This window comes from Pristiophorus japonicus, chromosome X (assembly GCF_044704955.1).
Source record: "Pristiophorus japonicus isolate sPriJap1 chromosome X, sPriJap1.hap1, whole genome shotgun sequence".
Taxonomy (NCBI): Eukaryota; Metazoa; Chordata; class Chondrichthyes; family Pristiophoridae; genus Pristiophorus; species Pristiophorus japonicus.
The window spans coordinates 3812322-3825640 of record NC_092010.1 but is presented as its reverse complement, the minus strand read 5'-3'; positions in this window follow the sequence as shown (position 1 = coordinate 3825640).

Below are 13319 nucleotides of genomic sequence, written 5' to 3'. Positions count from 1 at the left end.
GTAGAAAAATAAAATGTTATCACTCATTTATAGTTTAAGATCCTGTCAATTAAGTTTATTTTTAGCCCAGTTAAAAGGCATGAAACAACTTCAAATAAATATGTTTTGGTAACATATTTAATTAAATTGCATTTTTAATAATTTTAAACATGTGTACGTGATTTGCAAATTTATTTTCCGTGCTTGTGTGTTATTGGATGTATTAATACTCATACTTGTGACAGCTCCGTACATACGGAATTAATATAAGATTGAATGGGAATATCAGTACTCTGATAGGTTGGGCCGGCCCACGTGATCCCAGAGATCCGTATGAAACAAGTACAATCTTGATATGCATCGGCCCCTACGCTTGCCTTCACGTAGGACCGCACGTAACTGAAGGTCTGGGATGACCAGATACTTTCATAGAAATTAATGCGGTCAGAGGCTTCAGATTTACGCATCGTCCGATTTTAATTTCCGTAAATTTTTATTGGTTAGCATGTAACATTGATAACTGATTACCTATTGCTCGATTTACGTTAGTGTCTCAGACGAATTTCATCCCCACACTTGAATATGTTGACGCAGGTGTCAAAGCCAATGCTTGCCTCTATTGCTGCAAACAGGGGCAGTAAACGGTCACCCGTGTGTTCAGGGCCCATCGTTACAGAGACCGTGTCAAGAGCGGAGCTCCGAGATTCCTTCTGTCAATATTCAGCACTGTTGCATTTAAAATGTTTTAAAGGAGTCGGTATCATAGCTATGTAATGCATTTGTTTCGATCTTCCAGGAAACCCTAGATTGTAGAATGGTCCCCGTGGATAGAAACATAAAAACATAGAAAATAGGTGCAGGAGTAGGCCATTCAACCCCTCGAGCCTGCACCGCCATTCAACAAGATCATGGCTGATCATTCCCTCAGTACCCCTTTCCTGCTTTCTCACCATACCCCTTGATCCCCTTAGCCATAAGGGCCATATCTAGCTCCCTCCTGAATATATCCAATGAACTGACATCAACAACTCTCTGCGGCAGGGAATTCCACAGGTTAAAAACTCTCTGAGTGAAGAAGTTTCTCCTCATCTCAGTCCTAAATGGCCTACCCCTTATTCTAAGACTATGTCCCCTGGTTCTGGACTTCCCCAACATCGGGAACATTCTTCCCGCATCTAATCTGTCCAGTCCCGTCAGAATCTTAGATGTTTCTATGAGATCCCCTCTCATCCTTCTAAACTCCAGTGAATAAAGGCCCAGTTGATCCAGTCTCTCCTCATATGACAGTCCAGCCATCCCTGGAATCAGTTTGGTGAACCTTCGCTGCACTCCCTCCACAGCAAGAATGTCCTTCCTCAGATTAGGAAACCAAAACTGAACACAATATTCCAGGTGAGGCCTCACCAAGGCCCTGTACAACTGCAGCAAGACCTTCCTGCTCCTATACTCAAATCCTCTAGCTATGAAGGCCAACATACCATTTGCCTTCTTCACCGCCTGCTGTACCTGCATGCCAACTTTCAATGACTGATGAACCATGTCTCGTTGCACCTCCCCTTTTCCTAATCTGCCGCCATTCAGATAATATTTTGCCTTCCCCCAAAATGGATAACCTCACATTTATCCACATTATACTGCATCTGCCATGCATTTACCCACTCACCTAACTTGTCCAAGTCACTCTGCAGCCTCTTAGCGTCTTCCTCACAGCTCACATAGCCACCCAGTTTAGTGTCATCTGCAAACTTGGAGGTATTGCACTCAATTCCTTCATCTAAATTGTTAATAAATATTGTAAAGAGCTGGGGTTCCAGCACTGAGCCCTGCGGCACTCCACTAGTCACTGCCTGCCATTCTGAAAAGGACGTGTTTATCCTGACTCTCTGCTTCCTGTCTGACAACTAGTTCTCTATCCACGTCAATACATGGCCCCCAATAACATTTGATTTTGCACACCAATCTCTTGTGTGGGACCTTGTCAAAAGCCTTTTCAAAGTCCAAGTACACCACATCCACTGGTTCTCCCTTGTCCATTCTGCGATTTACATCCTCAAAAAATTCCAGAAGATTCGTCAAGCATGATTTCCCTTTCATAAATCCATGCTGACTTGGACCGATCCTGTCACAGCTTTCCAAATGCGCTGCTATTTCATCCTTATTGATTGATGCCAACATTTTCCCCACTACTGATGTAAGGCTAACCAGTCAATAATTATCCGTTTACTCTCTCCCTCCTTTTTAAAAAAATGCTGTTACATTACCTACCCTCCAGTCCATAGGAACTGATCCAGACTCGATAGACTGTTGGAAAATGATCACCAATTCATCCACTATTTCTAGGACCACTTCCCTAAGTACTCTGGGATGCAGACTATCAGGCCCCGGGGATTTATCGGCCTTCAATCCCATCAATTTCCCTAACACAATTTCCCACCTATTAAGGATTTCCTTCAGTTCCTCCTTCTCACTAGGCCCACTATCCCCTAGCACATTCAGACGGTTATTTGTGTCTTCCTTCATGAATACAGAACCGAAGTATTTGTTCAATTGATCTGCCATTTCTTTGATCCCCTTTATAAATTCACCCGAATCCGACTGCATGGGACCTACCTTTGTCTTCACTAATCTTTTTCTCTTCACATATTTATAGAAGCTTTTGCAGTCAGTTTTTATGTTCCCTGTATGCTTCCTCTCGTACACTATTTTCCCCTTCTTAATTAAACCCTTAGTCCTCCTCTGTTCAATTCTAAATTTCTCCCAGTCCTCAGGTTTTTGCTTTTTTTTAGCCAATTTATATGCCTCTTTCTTGGTTTTAACACTATCCTTAATATCCTTGTTAGCCACATTTGAGCCACCTTCCCCGTTTTATTTTTACTCCAGACAGGGATATATAATTGCTGAAGTTCATCCATGTGATCTTTAAATGTTTGCCATTGCTTATCTACCGTCAACCCTTTAAGTATCCTTTGCAAGTCTATTCTAGCCAATTCACGCCTCATACCGTCGAAGTTACCTTTCCTTAAGTTCAGGACTCTAGTTTCTGAATTAACTGGATTGGATGGAAGCAAAAGTAACCCGGCTATTCAAAAAAGGAGGGAGAAATAAAACAGGGAACTAAAGGCCAGTTAGCTCGGCATCAGTAACAGGGAAAACGCTATATTATTAAGCACTTGAAAAATCAATATGTGATTAGACAGATTCAACACGGTTTTAGGAAAGGGAAAGCGCATTTGTCAATTCTGTTTTCAGAGTGTGTAACTAGCAGGCTGGATAACGGGGAACCAGTGGATGGTCTATATTTGTTTTTTGAAAAAGCATTTAATTCGGTGACACAGAAGAGCTTATTAAACAACATTAATGCTCATGAGACAGGGGTAATATATTAGCATAGATTGACGATTGGTTAAAGTACAGCAAACAGATTGCAGGATAAACGGGTAATTTGTAACGAATGGGGAAATGCAGGGACCAGTGCATGGCTCTCAGCTACTTGGAATCAATATCAATGCCTTAGATGAGGATACGGTGTGTGATGTATCCAAGCTTGCTCAAGGTACCAAGTCAGGTAGATTAGTAAGCTCTGAGGAAGACACAACGATGCTGTGAAGTGAGTTAGACAGGTTCATTCATGGGAAAGGGCGCGGCAGAGTTAATATGGTGTGGAGAAGTGAGAGCAAGTTTGGTGGATACATTTGAAAAGCAGAATAATGGAAAAAGATTGCAATATAAGAGCAAATCAGTCTTGCTAAATCGGGCATCGATAAGACCACATATGGTTTATAGTGTGCAATTTTAGTCTCCTTGCCTGAGGAAGGATATACTTGCATTACGTTTACTGGACTGATTTCTGGGATCAGAGGACTGAATACTAGGACACATTTGGTAGGCTAGGCATATAGTTTGAACAATTAGAGGCGAACTTTGAAACATATACAATGCTTAAGGAACTTGATAGGATAGACGGTGTCTGGATATTTCCTCAAAATTTACAATTTTGGAAACTAATGGACTGTGTGGCAATTGTGATGGACGGTGCAGTTATGGTAGAAGTTCAATCATGATCTTGTTAAAGGCTGGGGCATGCCCAAGGAATGGAATGGCCTACTATTTTATCTTATTATGAAACAGGTATGCACGTTGCAAATACAACGAGCGCTGATTAGAGATAATATCAATCACAGTTCACTTACTTCTTATAATGACCGTCACTGCCACGCTGAGCTGGGATTTGAACCACCTTTTATGAATGGAGTTTCCATATTGGCATTGGTACCGCCCTCCCTGGTTTGTACCGGTAACCGGGAATGTTCCAATGTTGTCCTTAATGACGATTTGACTAGAGAACAGCGGTTGATTATCTTTGTAAAAGTGGTATGCTTCACCGAGATATCCTCTGGGCACTATGCAGTTAATGGTGATCATCTCTCCCTTCAAATACACCCCAGTCGGTTGATCTAGTGATATCCCTGGTGCCGATGGCAGATCTGTTGTAAAATGAATAGAAAGAACAATTAGAAATGTGTCTGTGGAATTTCACGCAGGTGGAAGCTGGGAACTTAAATCGATTGAGCTATGTTGAAGGAGAATGTTTCTACATTGGGGACTGGGATTCAATCAAAGGTAAATTCCCCATTTCATGAGCGGGATGTGTAGCAGAATTGAAATCAGATGTTGCCTAAATCAAGGTTTGGCCTTGAATTTTCATCCTGTTGTACCAGTTGAACAAGTGGATGGTGCCAGCTTTAAATTCACATTTCTGCAAATTTAGTGGAGCCATAACTGATTAAAAATATTAAACACCTGCACTGAAGAATGGAGTTTCGCATTTCGAATAAAAATAATAGTTGTGACTGGGTTATACAAGGTGTAATCGGTGGCAAGCCTGAAATGTAATGCCCATCCTTAGTTATCCTCGCGAAGGTGGTGATTGGCCTTCTTCTATAATTATTGTTGTAACGTTTGCTGAAAGAACTCCCTCGTGCTGTTTTTAGGGAGATCCAGGATGTAAATCAGGCGAAGATGAAGGAACTTGTATATATTTCCAAGTGAGGATGAAGCTTTACATGGAACGATAGTGTCCCCCTGTCCCTGCTGCCATTGTCATTCAAGTTAAGGGAGGTCGCAATTTCGGGTCCGCCAGCCATTTTATGCCGTGCTCTGCTGTACATTCTATTAAATTCAATGGAGGGTATGATCTGGTGGTTTGTTCTCAGCTTGGCCGGCCTCTGCTCGAATGCGCCCCATTGCAGCACGTTGATTTACTTTAAAACTGCCCTCCAAGTTGTATCTTTGATCATGGTTGAAGTCCCAATAATCTGAATTAATTATCGTCTTTGGAAATTGTGTAAAGGGGCGATAACGGTTCATGCGCTTGATGTAAGCTGTTCCAATTGTATTGTGTGCTGAAGCTAAGGTTTAGGAAATAAGGTGGTGTGTACAATGGGGATGCTGGATATGGTGGTGCGGGTGTTAACTTGAGACCGCCCACGCTTTACTACAGCATGTCTATCCAAATCAATCTATTTCACACTTATGATTGGAAAATGTATTGGCAATAGATGCTCGCACAAGAAAATTTGGCAGGAATTTCGTCTTGGACAGAAGCGAAAAACGGGTGATAGTGTATTGCGCCCAATATGAAGGAAGACCTGGCGAGGCGCAATATGGACGAACGTTTCATTCCTACTCAATTTGTCCTACCGCCAAAGACAAACTTCACAAGCTACATTGTCATGGTAAGCAGGCTTCAAGCGATATTGGATGTTGTTGGAGTGAAAGGTATGGAAACTTACCCACTATAATTACCGTCGCGGCATCACTTCGCTCTGAGATGATTTCCCGCTCTGACACTGAATTTTTCTACAAACAGGAGTAATCTTCTGACCCGTTCCCCAATAGGTTGGTGATATCAAAGGTGACCGTGGATTGCCCTGGCTTGGCTCTTTCCCTTTGGATTGGTTCATTTTTATCACCTCTGTACAAATAGAAACTGCTGCCCAAATATGGAGAGCTTGATTCGCAGGTAACATTGACCTGTTCTCCTCTCACAAATACTTCATCCTGACGGTTAAGAAATGCTGACGGTTTACGAGGGTCAGCTGTAAGGATAGAAAGGAAACACTTTAATGTAAATCCCTCGAATTCACACAGATGTGAATTTAACCTGATGCGACGGGATGGAAATGGATGGGGCATTAAATCGCGCTCCCCACGGGCGCGTATGTAGTGAGCATGTGCCCGAGGGGTTCTCGCAAATACTGGGATTGGGCATGCGAAGCGCATAAACCTGGCACTTCCGATCTTTCAAAATATATGGCATGCGGATCAAAGGGCCTGAGTGAGATTTGAACTATTTGCCGAACTCCTGCCCAGCGAATGACCTTCCAATTCATACGCTGTCAAAAGCAGTAAGGTCTGCTTTTACCAACATGAGTTTGAAAATGTAGAAAAATAAAATATCATTTATATTTTAAAACTCCTATCAATTAACGTAAGTTTATGCTTAAACCTGTTAAATGGCATAACAAAATTTCAAATAATTAAGTTTATTTTAAATATATTTAATTAAAGTGCACTTTAATTAATTTTAGGTGTTTTGGAAATTTAATTTCCTTGTTTGTGTGTTTCTGGGTGTATTCCTATGGAATTAATATAAGAATGAATGGCGATACCAGTACTCTGATCGTGTGGGCTGGCCCACCTGATCCCAGAGATCCGTACGAAACCCGTACTATCTTGGTAAACATGGGCCCCTACGCTGGCCTTCGCGTAGGACAGCAAGCAACTGCACCTCTGGGAGCACCAGATTCTTTCGTAGAAATGAATGCGATCAGAGGCCTCCGTTTTACACAGCGTCCGATTTTAATTTCTGTTAATTTTAATCGGTTAGCATGTAACATAGATAATTGCTTACCTGTCGCCCGATTTACGTTAGTGCCTCAGACGAATTTCAGCCCTACACTTGAAAATGTTGACGCAGGTTTCAAAGCTATTATTGGGTTCACTGACAGTAAACGGTCACCGGTGTGTTCAGCGCCCATTGTTAAGGAGAGAATGTCAAGAGCGGAGCTCAGAGAGTCCTTCTCTCAATATTCAGCGCTCTTACATTTAAAAGATTTTGATAAGTGGTTTAAACGAGTTGGTATCAGAGCTAGTTGACACACATGTTTTGATCGTCTAGAATTCCCGAGATTCTAGAAAGTTCCCCGTAGATTGGAAGGAAGCAAACGTAACCCCGCTATTCAAAAAAGGAGGGAGAGATAAAGCAGGGAACTAAACGCCAGTTAGCTCAACATCAGTAGCAGGGAAATCGCTACTTTACGAAGCACTTGCAAAATCAATATATGATTAGACAGAGTCAACACGGTTTTAGGAAAGGGAAAACCTGTTTGTCAAATCTGTTTTTTGAGGGTGTAACTAGCAGGCTAGATAAGGGAGAACCAGTGGATGACCTGCATTTGCTTTTTTTAAAGCATTGGATTAGGTGACACAGAAGAGTTTATTTAAGAAAATTAAGGCTCGTGGGATTGGGCTAATATATTACCATGGAATGAGAATTGGTTAACGGACAGAAAACAGATTACAGTGATAAACCGCTAATGTGTAAAGAATGGGGAACCGCAGGAACCCGCGCTTGGATCTCCGGTACCAGCAATTACTATAAATGCCTTAGATGAGGATGCTGAGCGTAATGTATCCAAATTTGGTCAAGATACAAAGTCAGGTGGAATAGTAAGCTCTGAGGGGGATGCAACGATGCTGCGGAATGAGTTAGACAGGTTCATTCATGGGGAAAGGGCGTGGCGGAGTTAATATGGTGTGGAGAAGTGAGAAGTTAGCAAGTTCGGTGGATAAATTTGAAAAGCAGAATATTAGAAAATGATGAGAATATAAGAGTAGATCAGTATTACTATATAGGACCTCGATAAGACCACATCTGGCGTACTGTATTAAGTTTTGGTCTCCTTGCCTAAGAAAGGATATACTTCCATTAAATTTACTAGACTGATCCCTGGGATCAGAGGACTGACAATTAGGATAGATTTGGTAGGCTAGGCAGATATTTAGAAAAATGAGAGGCGATCTCTGAAACATAAAGAACGATTAGGGGGCTTGGCAGGGTAGACGTTCGCCGGATATTTCCTGGAGAACTTACAATTTTGGATACTACTGGAGTCTATGGCAATTGTGATGGAAGGTGCAGTTGTGGTAGAAGATCAACAAAGATCTAATTAAAGGCTGGAGTAGGCTCAAAGAATGAAATGGCCTACTGCTGCCCCTATTTTTATCTTATTATGTTCTTATGAGTATGCACGCTACAAATACCACGAGCGTTGATTAGATATATTATCAGTCACCATCCCTTCCACTTACTTGCTATAATGACCGTTACTGCCACGCTGAGCAGGGATTTTTATCAACCTTTTATGAATGGTGTGTCCATATTGGCATTGGTACCGCCCTCCCTCGTTTGTACCGTTAACCGGGATTGTTACTATGTTCTCCTTTGTGACGATTTGACGAGAGAACAATAGTTGATTATCTTTGTAAAAGTGGTACGCTTCACCGAGATATCCTCTGGTCAGAGTGCAGATCATGGTGATAATCTCTCCCTTAAAATACAACCCAGTCGGCTGATCAAGAGATAACCTTGGTGGTGATGGCAGATCTGTTATAAAATAGATTGAAAGAACAATTAGAAATGGATATGTGGAATTCCATGCAGGTGCAAGCTGGGAACTTAAATCGATTGTGCTGTGATGACGGAGAATGTGTTTACATCGGGGACTGGGATTCTATCAAAGAGTAATTCCCAATTTCATGAGCGGGATGTGCCGCAGAATTCAAATCAGATTGGGGTTCTGTTACCTAATTCAAGGTTTGGCCGTCAATTTCTCCTGCTCTATCAGACGAACTAGAGGAATATTCCGGTTTCAAAATCACGTCACTGCAAATTTAGTTGAGCCATACCTGATTAGAAAGATTGAACACTTGCATTGAAGAGTGGAACTTTGCATTTCGAATCAAAGTATTAGTTGTGGCTATTATGTGTGAATTGTGGCAAGCCTGAAATTTAATGCCCCTCCTTAGTTATTCTCGCGGAGGTGGTGATGGGCCTTCGTCTAGAATTACTGCCGTACCGTTTACTGAAAGGACTCCCACGTGCTCATAGGTATGATGCTCTAGGCTTTTTATAAGGCGAAGATGATTGAACGTGGATATATTTCCAAGTGAGGATGAAGGTTAATGTGGAACGTTGTTGTCCCCCTGTCCCTGCTATCATTGTCGTTCAAGTTAGTGGGACCGCCAGCCATTTTATATTTTGCTCTGCTGTACACTCCATTAAATTCAATGGAGGGTATGATCTGGTGGGGTGTTAAAAATCTGGCGGACCAGTACCGACTACGCTCCATAGCAGCGTAAAACTGCACTCCAAGTTGCAACTTTGATCATGGTTGAAGTCCTAATAACCTGAATTAATTATCGTCTTTGGAGGTTGTGTAACAGTGAGCCCGACTTAAACTGTTCTAACTATATTTTGCACTGAAGCTAAGGCTTAGAAAATATGGAGGTGTGTACAATGGGGTGGCGGTGCACGTGTTAATCCGAGACAGTCCATGCATGTGACAGCATGTCTATCATAAATCAATCTATTTCACACTAAGTACTATAAAATGGCAGTAAATGCTTACACAAGAAAATTTGTCAGGAATTTCGACTTGGACAGAAGCGAAAAACGGTTGATAGTGTATTGCTTCCAATATGAAGGAACAACGGGTGGGGCGCAATATGGACGAACGTCTCCTTCCTACCCAATTTGTCCTACCACCAAAGAAAAACTCCACTCGGTATATTGTCATGATGTGAATGGGCTTCAAGTGATATCGGAGGTTGTTGGAGTGAAACGTATCGAAACTTACCCACTATAGTTACCGTCACGACATCACTTCACTCTGAGATGATTTCCCGCCCTGACACTGAACTTTTATACAAACAGGAGTAATCTTCTGACACGTTCCCCAATTGGTTGGTGATGTCAAAGATGACAGTGGATTGTCTTGGCTTGGCTCTGTCCCTTTTGATTGGTTCATCTTTATCACCTCTGTACAAATAGAAACTGCTGCCCAAATATGGAGAGGTGGCTTCGCAGGTAACATTGACCTGTTCTCCTCTCACAATTACATGATCCCGATGGTTAAGAAATGCTGACGGTTTACGAGGGTAAGCTGTAAGGATAGAAAGGGAACATTAATGTAAATGCCACGAATTCACACAGGCGCGTATGAAGTGAGCATGTGCCCGCGGTGTCCCCGCAAGTACTGTGTTTATGCATGCGAAGTGCATCTACCTAAACACAGATCGCAAGCATGCGAAGCAAAAGGGCCTGAGTGAGAATTGGACTATTTGCCCAACTCCTGCCCAGCGAATGTCCTTCAAATTCTTACGTTGTTCAAAACAGGCGTAAGGCCTGCTTTTAACAACATGAATTTTAAAAGGTAGACAAATAAAATGTTATCGCTCATTTATATTTTAAAACTTTTATCAATTAACGTAAGTTTATTTTTAGCCATAAGGCATAAAAAACTACAAAAAATAAGTTTTTCTGTAATATATTTAATTAAATTCCATTTTAATTAATTTTGAACATGTTACATGTTTTGGAAATTTATTTTCCGTGTTTTCGTGTTTCTGGGTGGATTCCTACTCATTCATATGACAGCTCCGTACATATGGAATTAATATAAGAATGAATGAGGATAGCAGTATTCTGATAGGTTGCACCGGCCCACGTGATCCCAGAGATCCATATGAAACTTAGACGATCTTGGTATACGTGGGCCCCTACGCTGGCCTTCGCATAGGACCGCAAGTAATTGTACCGCTGGGATGACCAAATACTTTCCTGGGAATTATTGCGGTCAGAGGCCTCCGTTTTACGCAGCGTCCGATATAATGGCTGCTAATTTTAATCGGTTAGCATGTAACGTTGATAACTGATCACCTGTCACCCGATTTACGTTAGTGCTTCAAACGAATTTCATCCCCACACTTGAATATGTTGACGCCGGGGTCAAAGTAAACGCATGTCTCTATTACTGCTTTCTCCAGCAGTAAACGGGCACCCGTCTGTTCAGGGCTCATTTTTAGAGAGAATATTTCAACAGCGGAGATCAGAGATTCCTTCTGTCAATATTCAGCACTCTGATACAATTCTGGCAGAATTCGCTAGATTCTAGAATGGTCGCGGTGGACTCGAATGAAGCAAACACAACCGCGCTATTCAAAAAAGGAGGGAGAGATAAAACAGGGAAATAAAGGCCAGTTAGCTCGACATCAGTAGCAGGGGAAAAGTTGTATTATTAAGCCCTTGTAAAATCAATATGTGATTAGACAGATTCAACACGGTATTAGGAAAGGGAAAACGTGTTGTCAAATCTGTTTTTTAGGGGTGTAACTAGCGGCTGGATAAGGGGGCGCTTTCAAAAAGTATTTGATTAGATGGCTCGAACAACTTATGAAACAAAATTAATGATCATGGGATTGGGTTAATATATTAGCATGGATTGAGGATTGGTTAACGGACAGAAAGCAGATTGCAGGGATAAGCGGCTAATTTATACCGAATGGGAAGTCACAGGGATCAGTGCTTGGATCTCAGCTACTTGCAATCAATATCATTGCCATAGATGAGGATACTGAGTGTAATGTATCCAAGCTTGCTCAAGGTACCAAGTCAGGTGGAATAGTAAGCTCTACGGAGGACGCAACGATGCTGCAAAGTGAGTTAGACAGGTTAATTCATGAGGAAAGGGCGCGACAGATTTAAGATGGTGTGCAGAAGCGAGAAGTTAGCAGGTTTGGTGGAAACATTGGAAAAGCAGAATATTAGAAAATAATTAGAATATAAGAGTAAATCAGACTTACTGCATAGGGCCTCGACAAGACCACATCTGGAGTGATTTATGAGTTTTGGTCACCTTGCCGAAGGAAGGATCTACTTGCATTAAGTTTACTTGAATGATCCATGGAATCAGAGAACTGAATGCTAGGACAGATATTATAGGCTAGGCTTATATTTAGAAGAATGAGTGGCAAAATCTGTAACATATAAAATGCTTAAGGAACTTGGCAGCGTAGACGCTGGCTGGATATTTCCTGGAGAATTTACAATTTTGGATACTAATGGAGTCTATGGCAATTGTGATGGAGTTGTGGTAGGAGATCAACCATGATCTTATTAAAGGCTGCAGCAAGCTCAATAAATGGAATGGTCTACTGCTGCACCTATTTTATCTTATTATGTTCTTAGGAAATAAGTATGCACACTGCAAATACCAAGAGCATTGATTAGAGATGTTATCAATCACCGTCCCTTCCACTTACTTGCTATAATGGCCGTCACTGCCACGCTGAGTTGGGATTTTAACCATCTTTTATGAATGGTGCTTCCATACTGGCATTGGTACCGTCCTCCATGGTTTGTACCGTTAACCAGGATTGTTCCAATGTTTCTCCTTTGTGACGATTTGATTGGAGAACAGCGGTTGATTATCTTTGTAAAAGTGGTATGCTTCACCGAGATATCCTCTGGTCATACTGCAGTTCATGGTGATAATCTCTCCCTTAAAATACACCCCAGTCGGCTGATCAAGAGATAACCCTGGTGGCGATGGCAGATCTGTTGTAAAAGAAAACGAAAGAACAATTAGAGGTTGATCTGTGGAATTTCATGCAGATGGAAGCTGGTAACTTAAATCGATTGTGCTATCTTGAACGTGAATGTGCTTGCATCCTGGAATGTGATTCTATCAAAGGGGAATTCCCCATTTTCATGAGCGGGATGTGCAGCAGAAATGAAATCAGATGATGGCTCTGCTGCCTATTTCAAGGTTTGGCCTTCAATTTCCCCCTGTTGTACTTGAGGAACATAAGTACATAAGAACATAAGAAATGGGAGCAGGAGTAGGCCCTACGGCCTCTCGGGCCTGCTCCACCAGTTAATGCGATCATGGCTGATCGGATCATCGACTCAGGTCCACTTCTCTGCACGCTCCCCATAACCCCTTAATGCCCCTAAATAAGATGAATTTGCGGTTTCAAATTCACAATTCTGCAAATTTAGTGGAGCCATACCTGATTAAAACGATTGAACGCCTGCATTGAGGAGTGGACATTGCATTTCGAATCAAAGTTAAACTTGTGGTTGGGTTATATAATGTGTGCATCAGTGGCACTCCTGGAACTTAATGCCCATCCTTAGTTATCCTCGTGAAGGCGGTGAAGAGCCTTATTCTAGAATTACTGCTGTATCGTTTGCTGAAAAAAATGTGATATGTTGA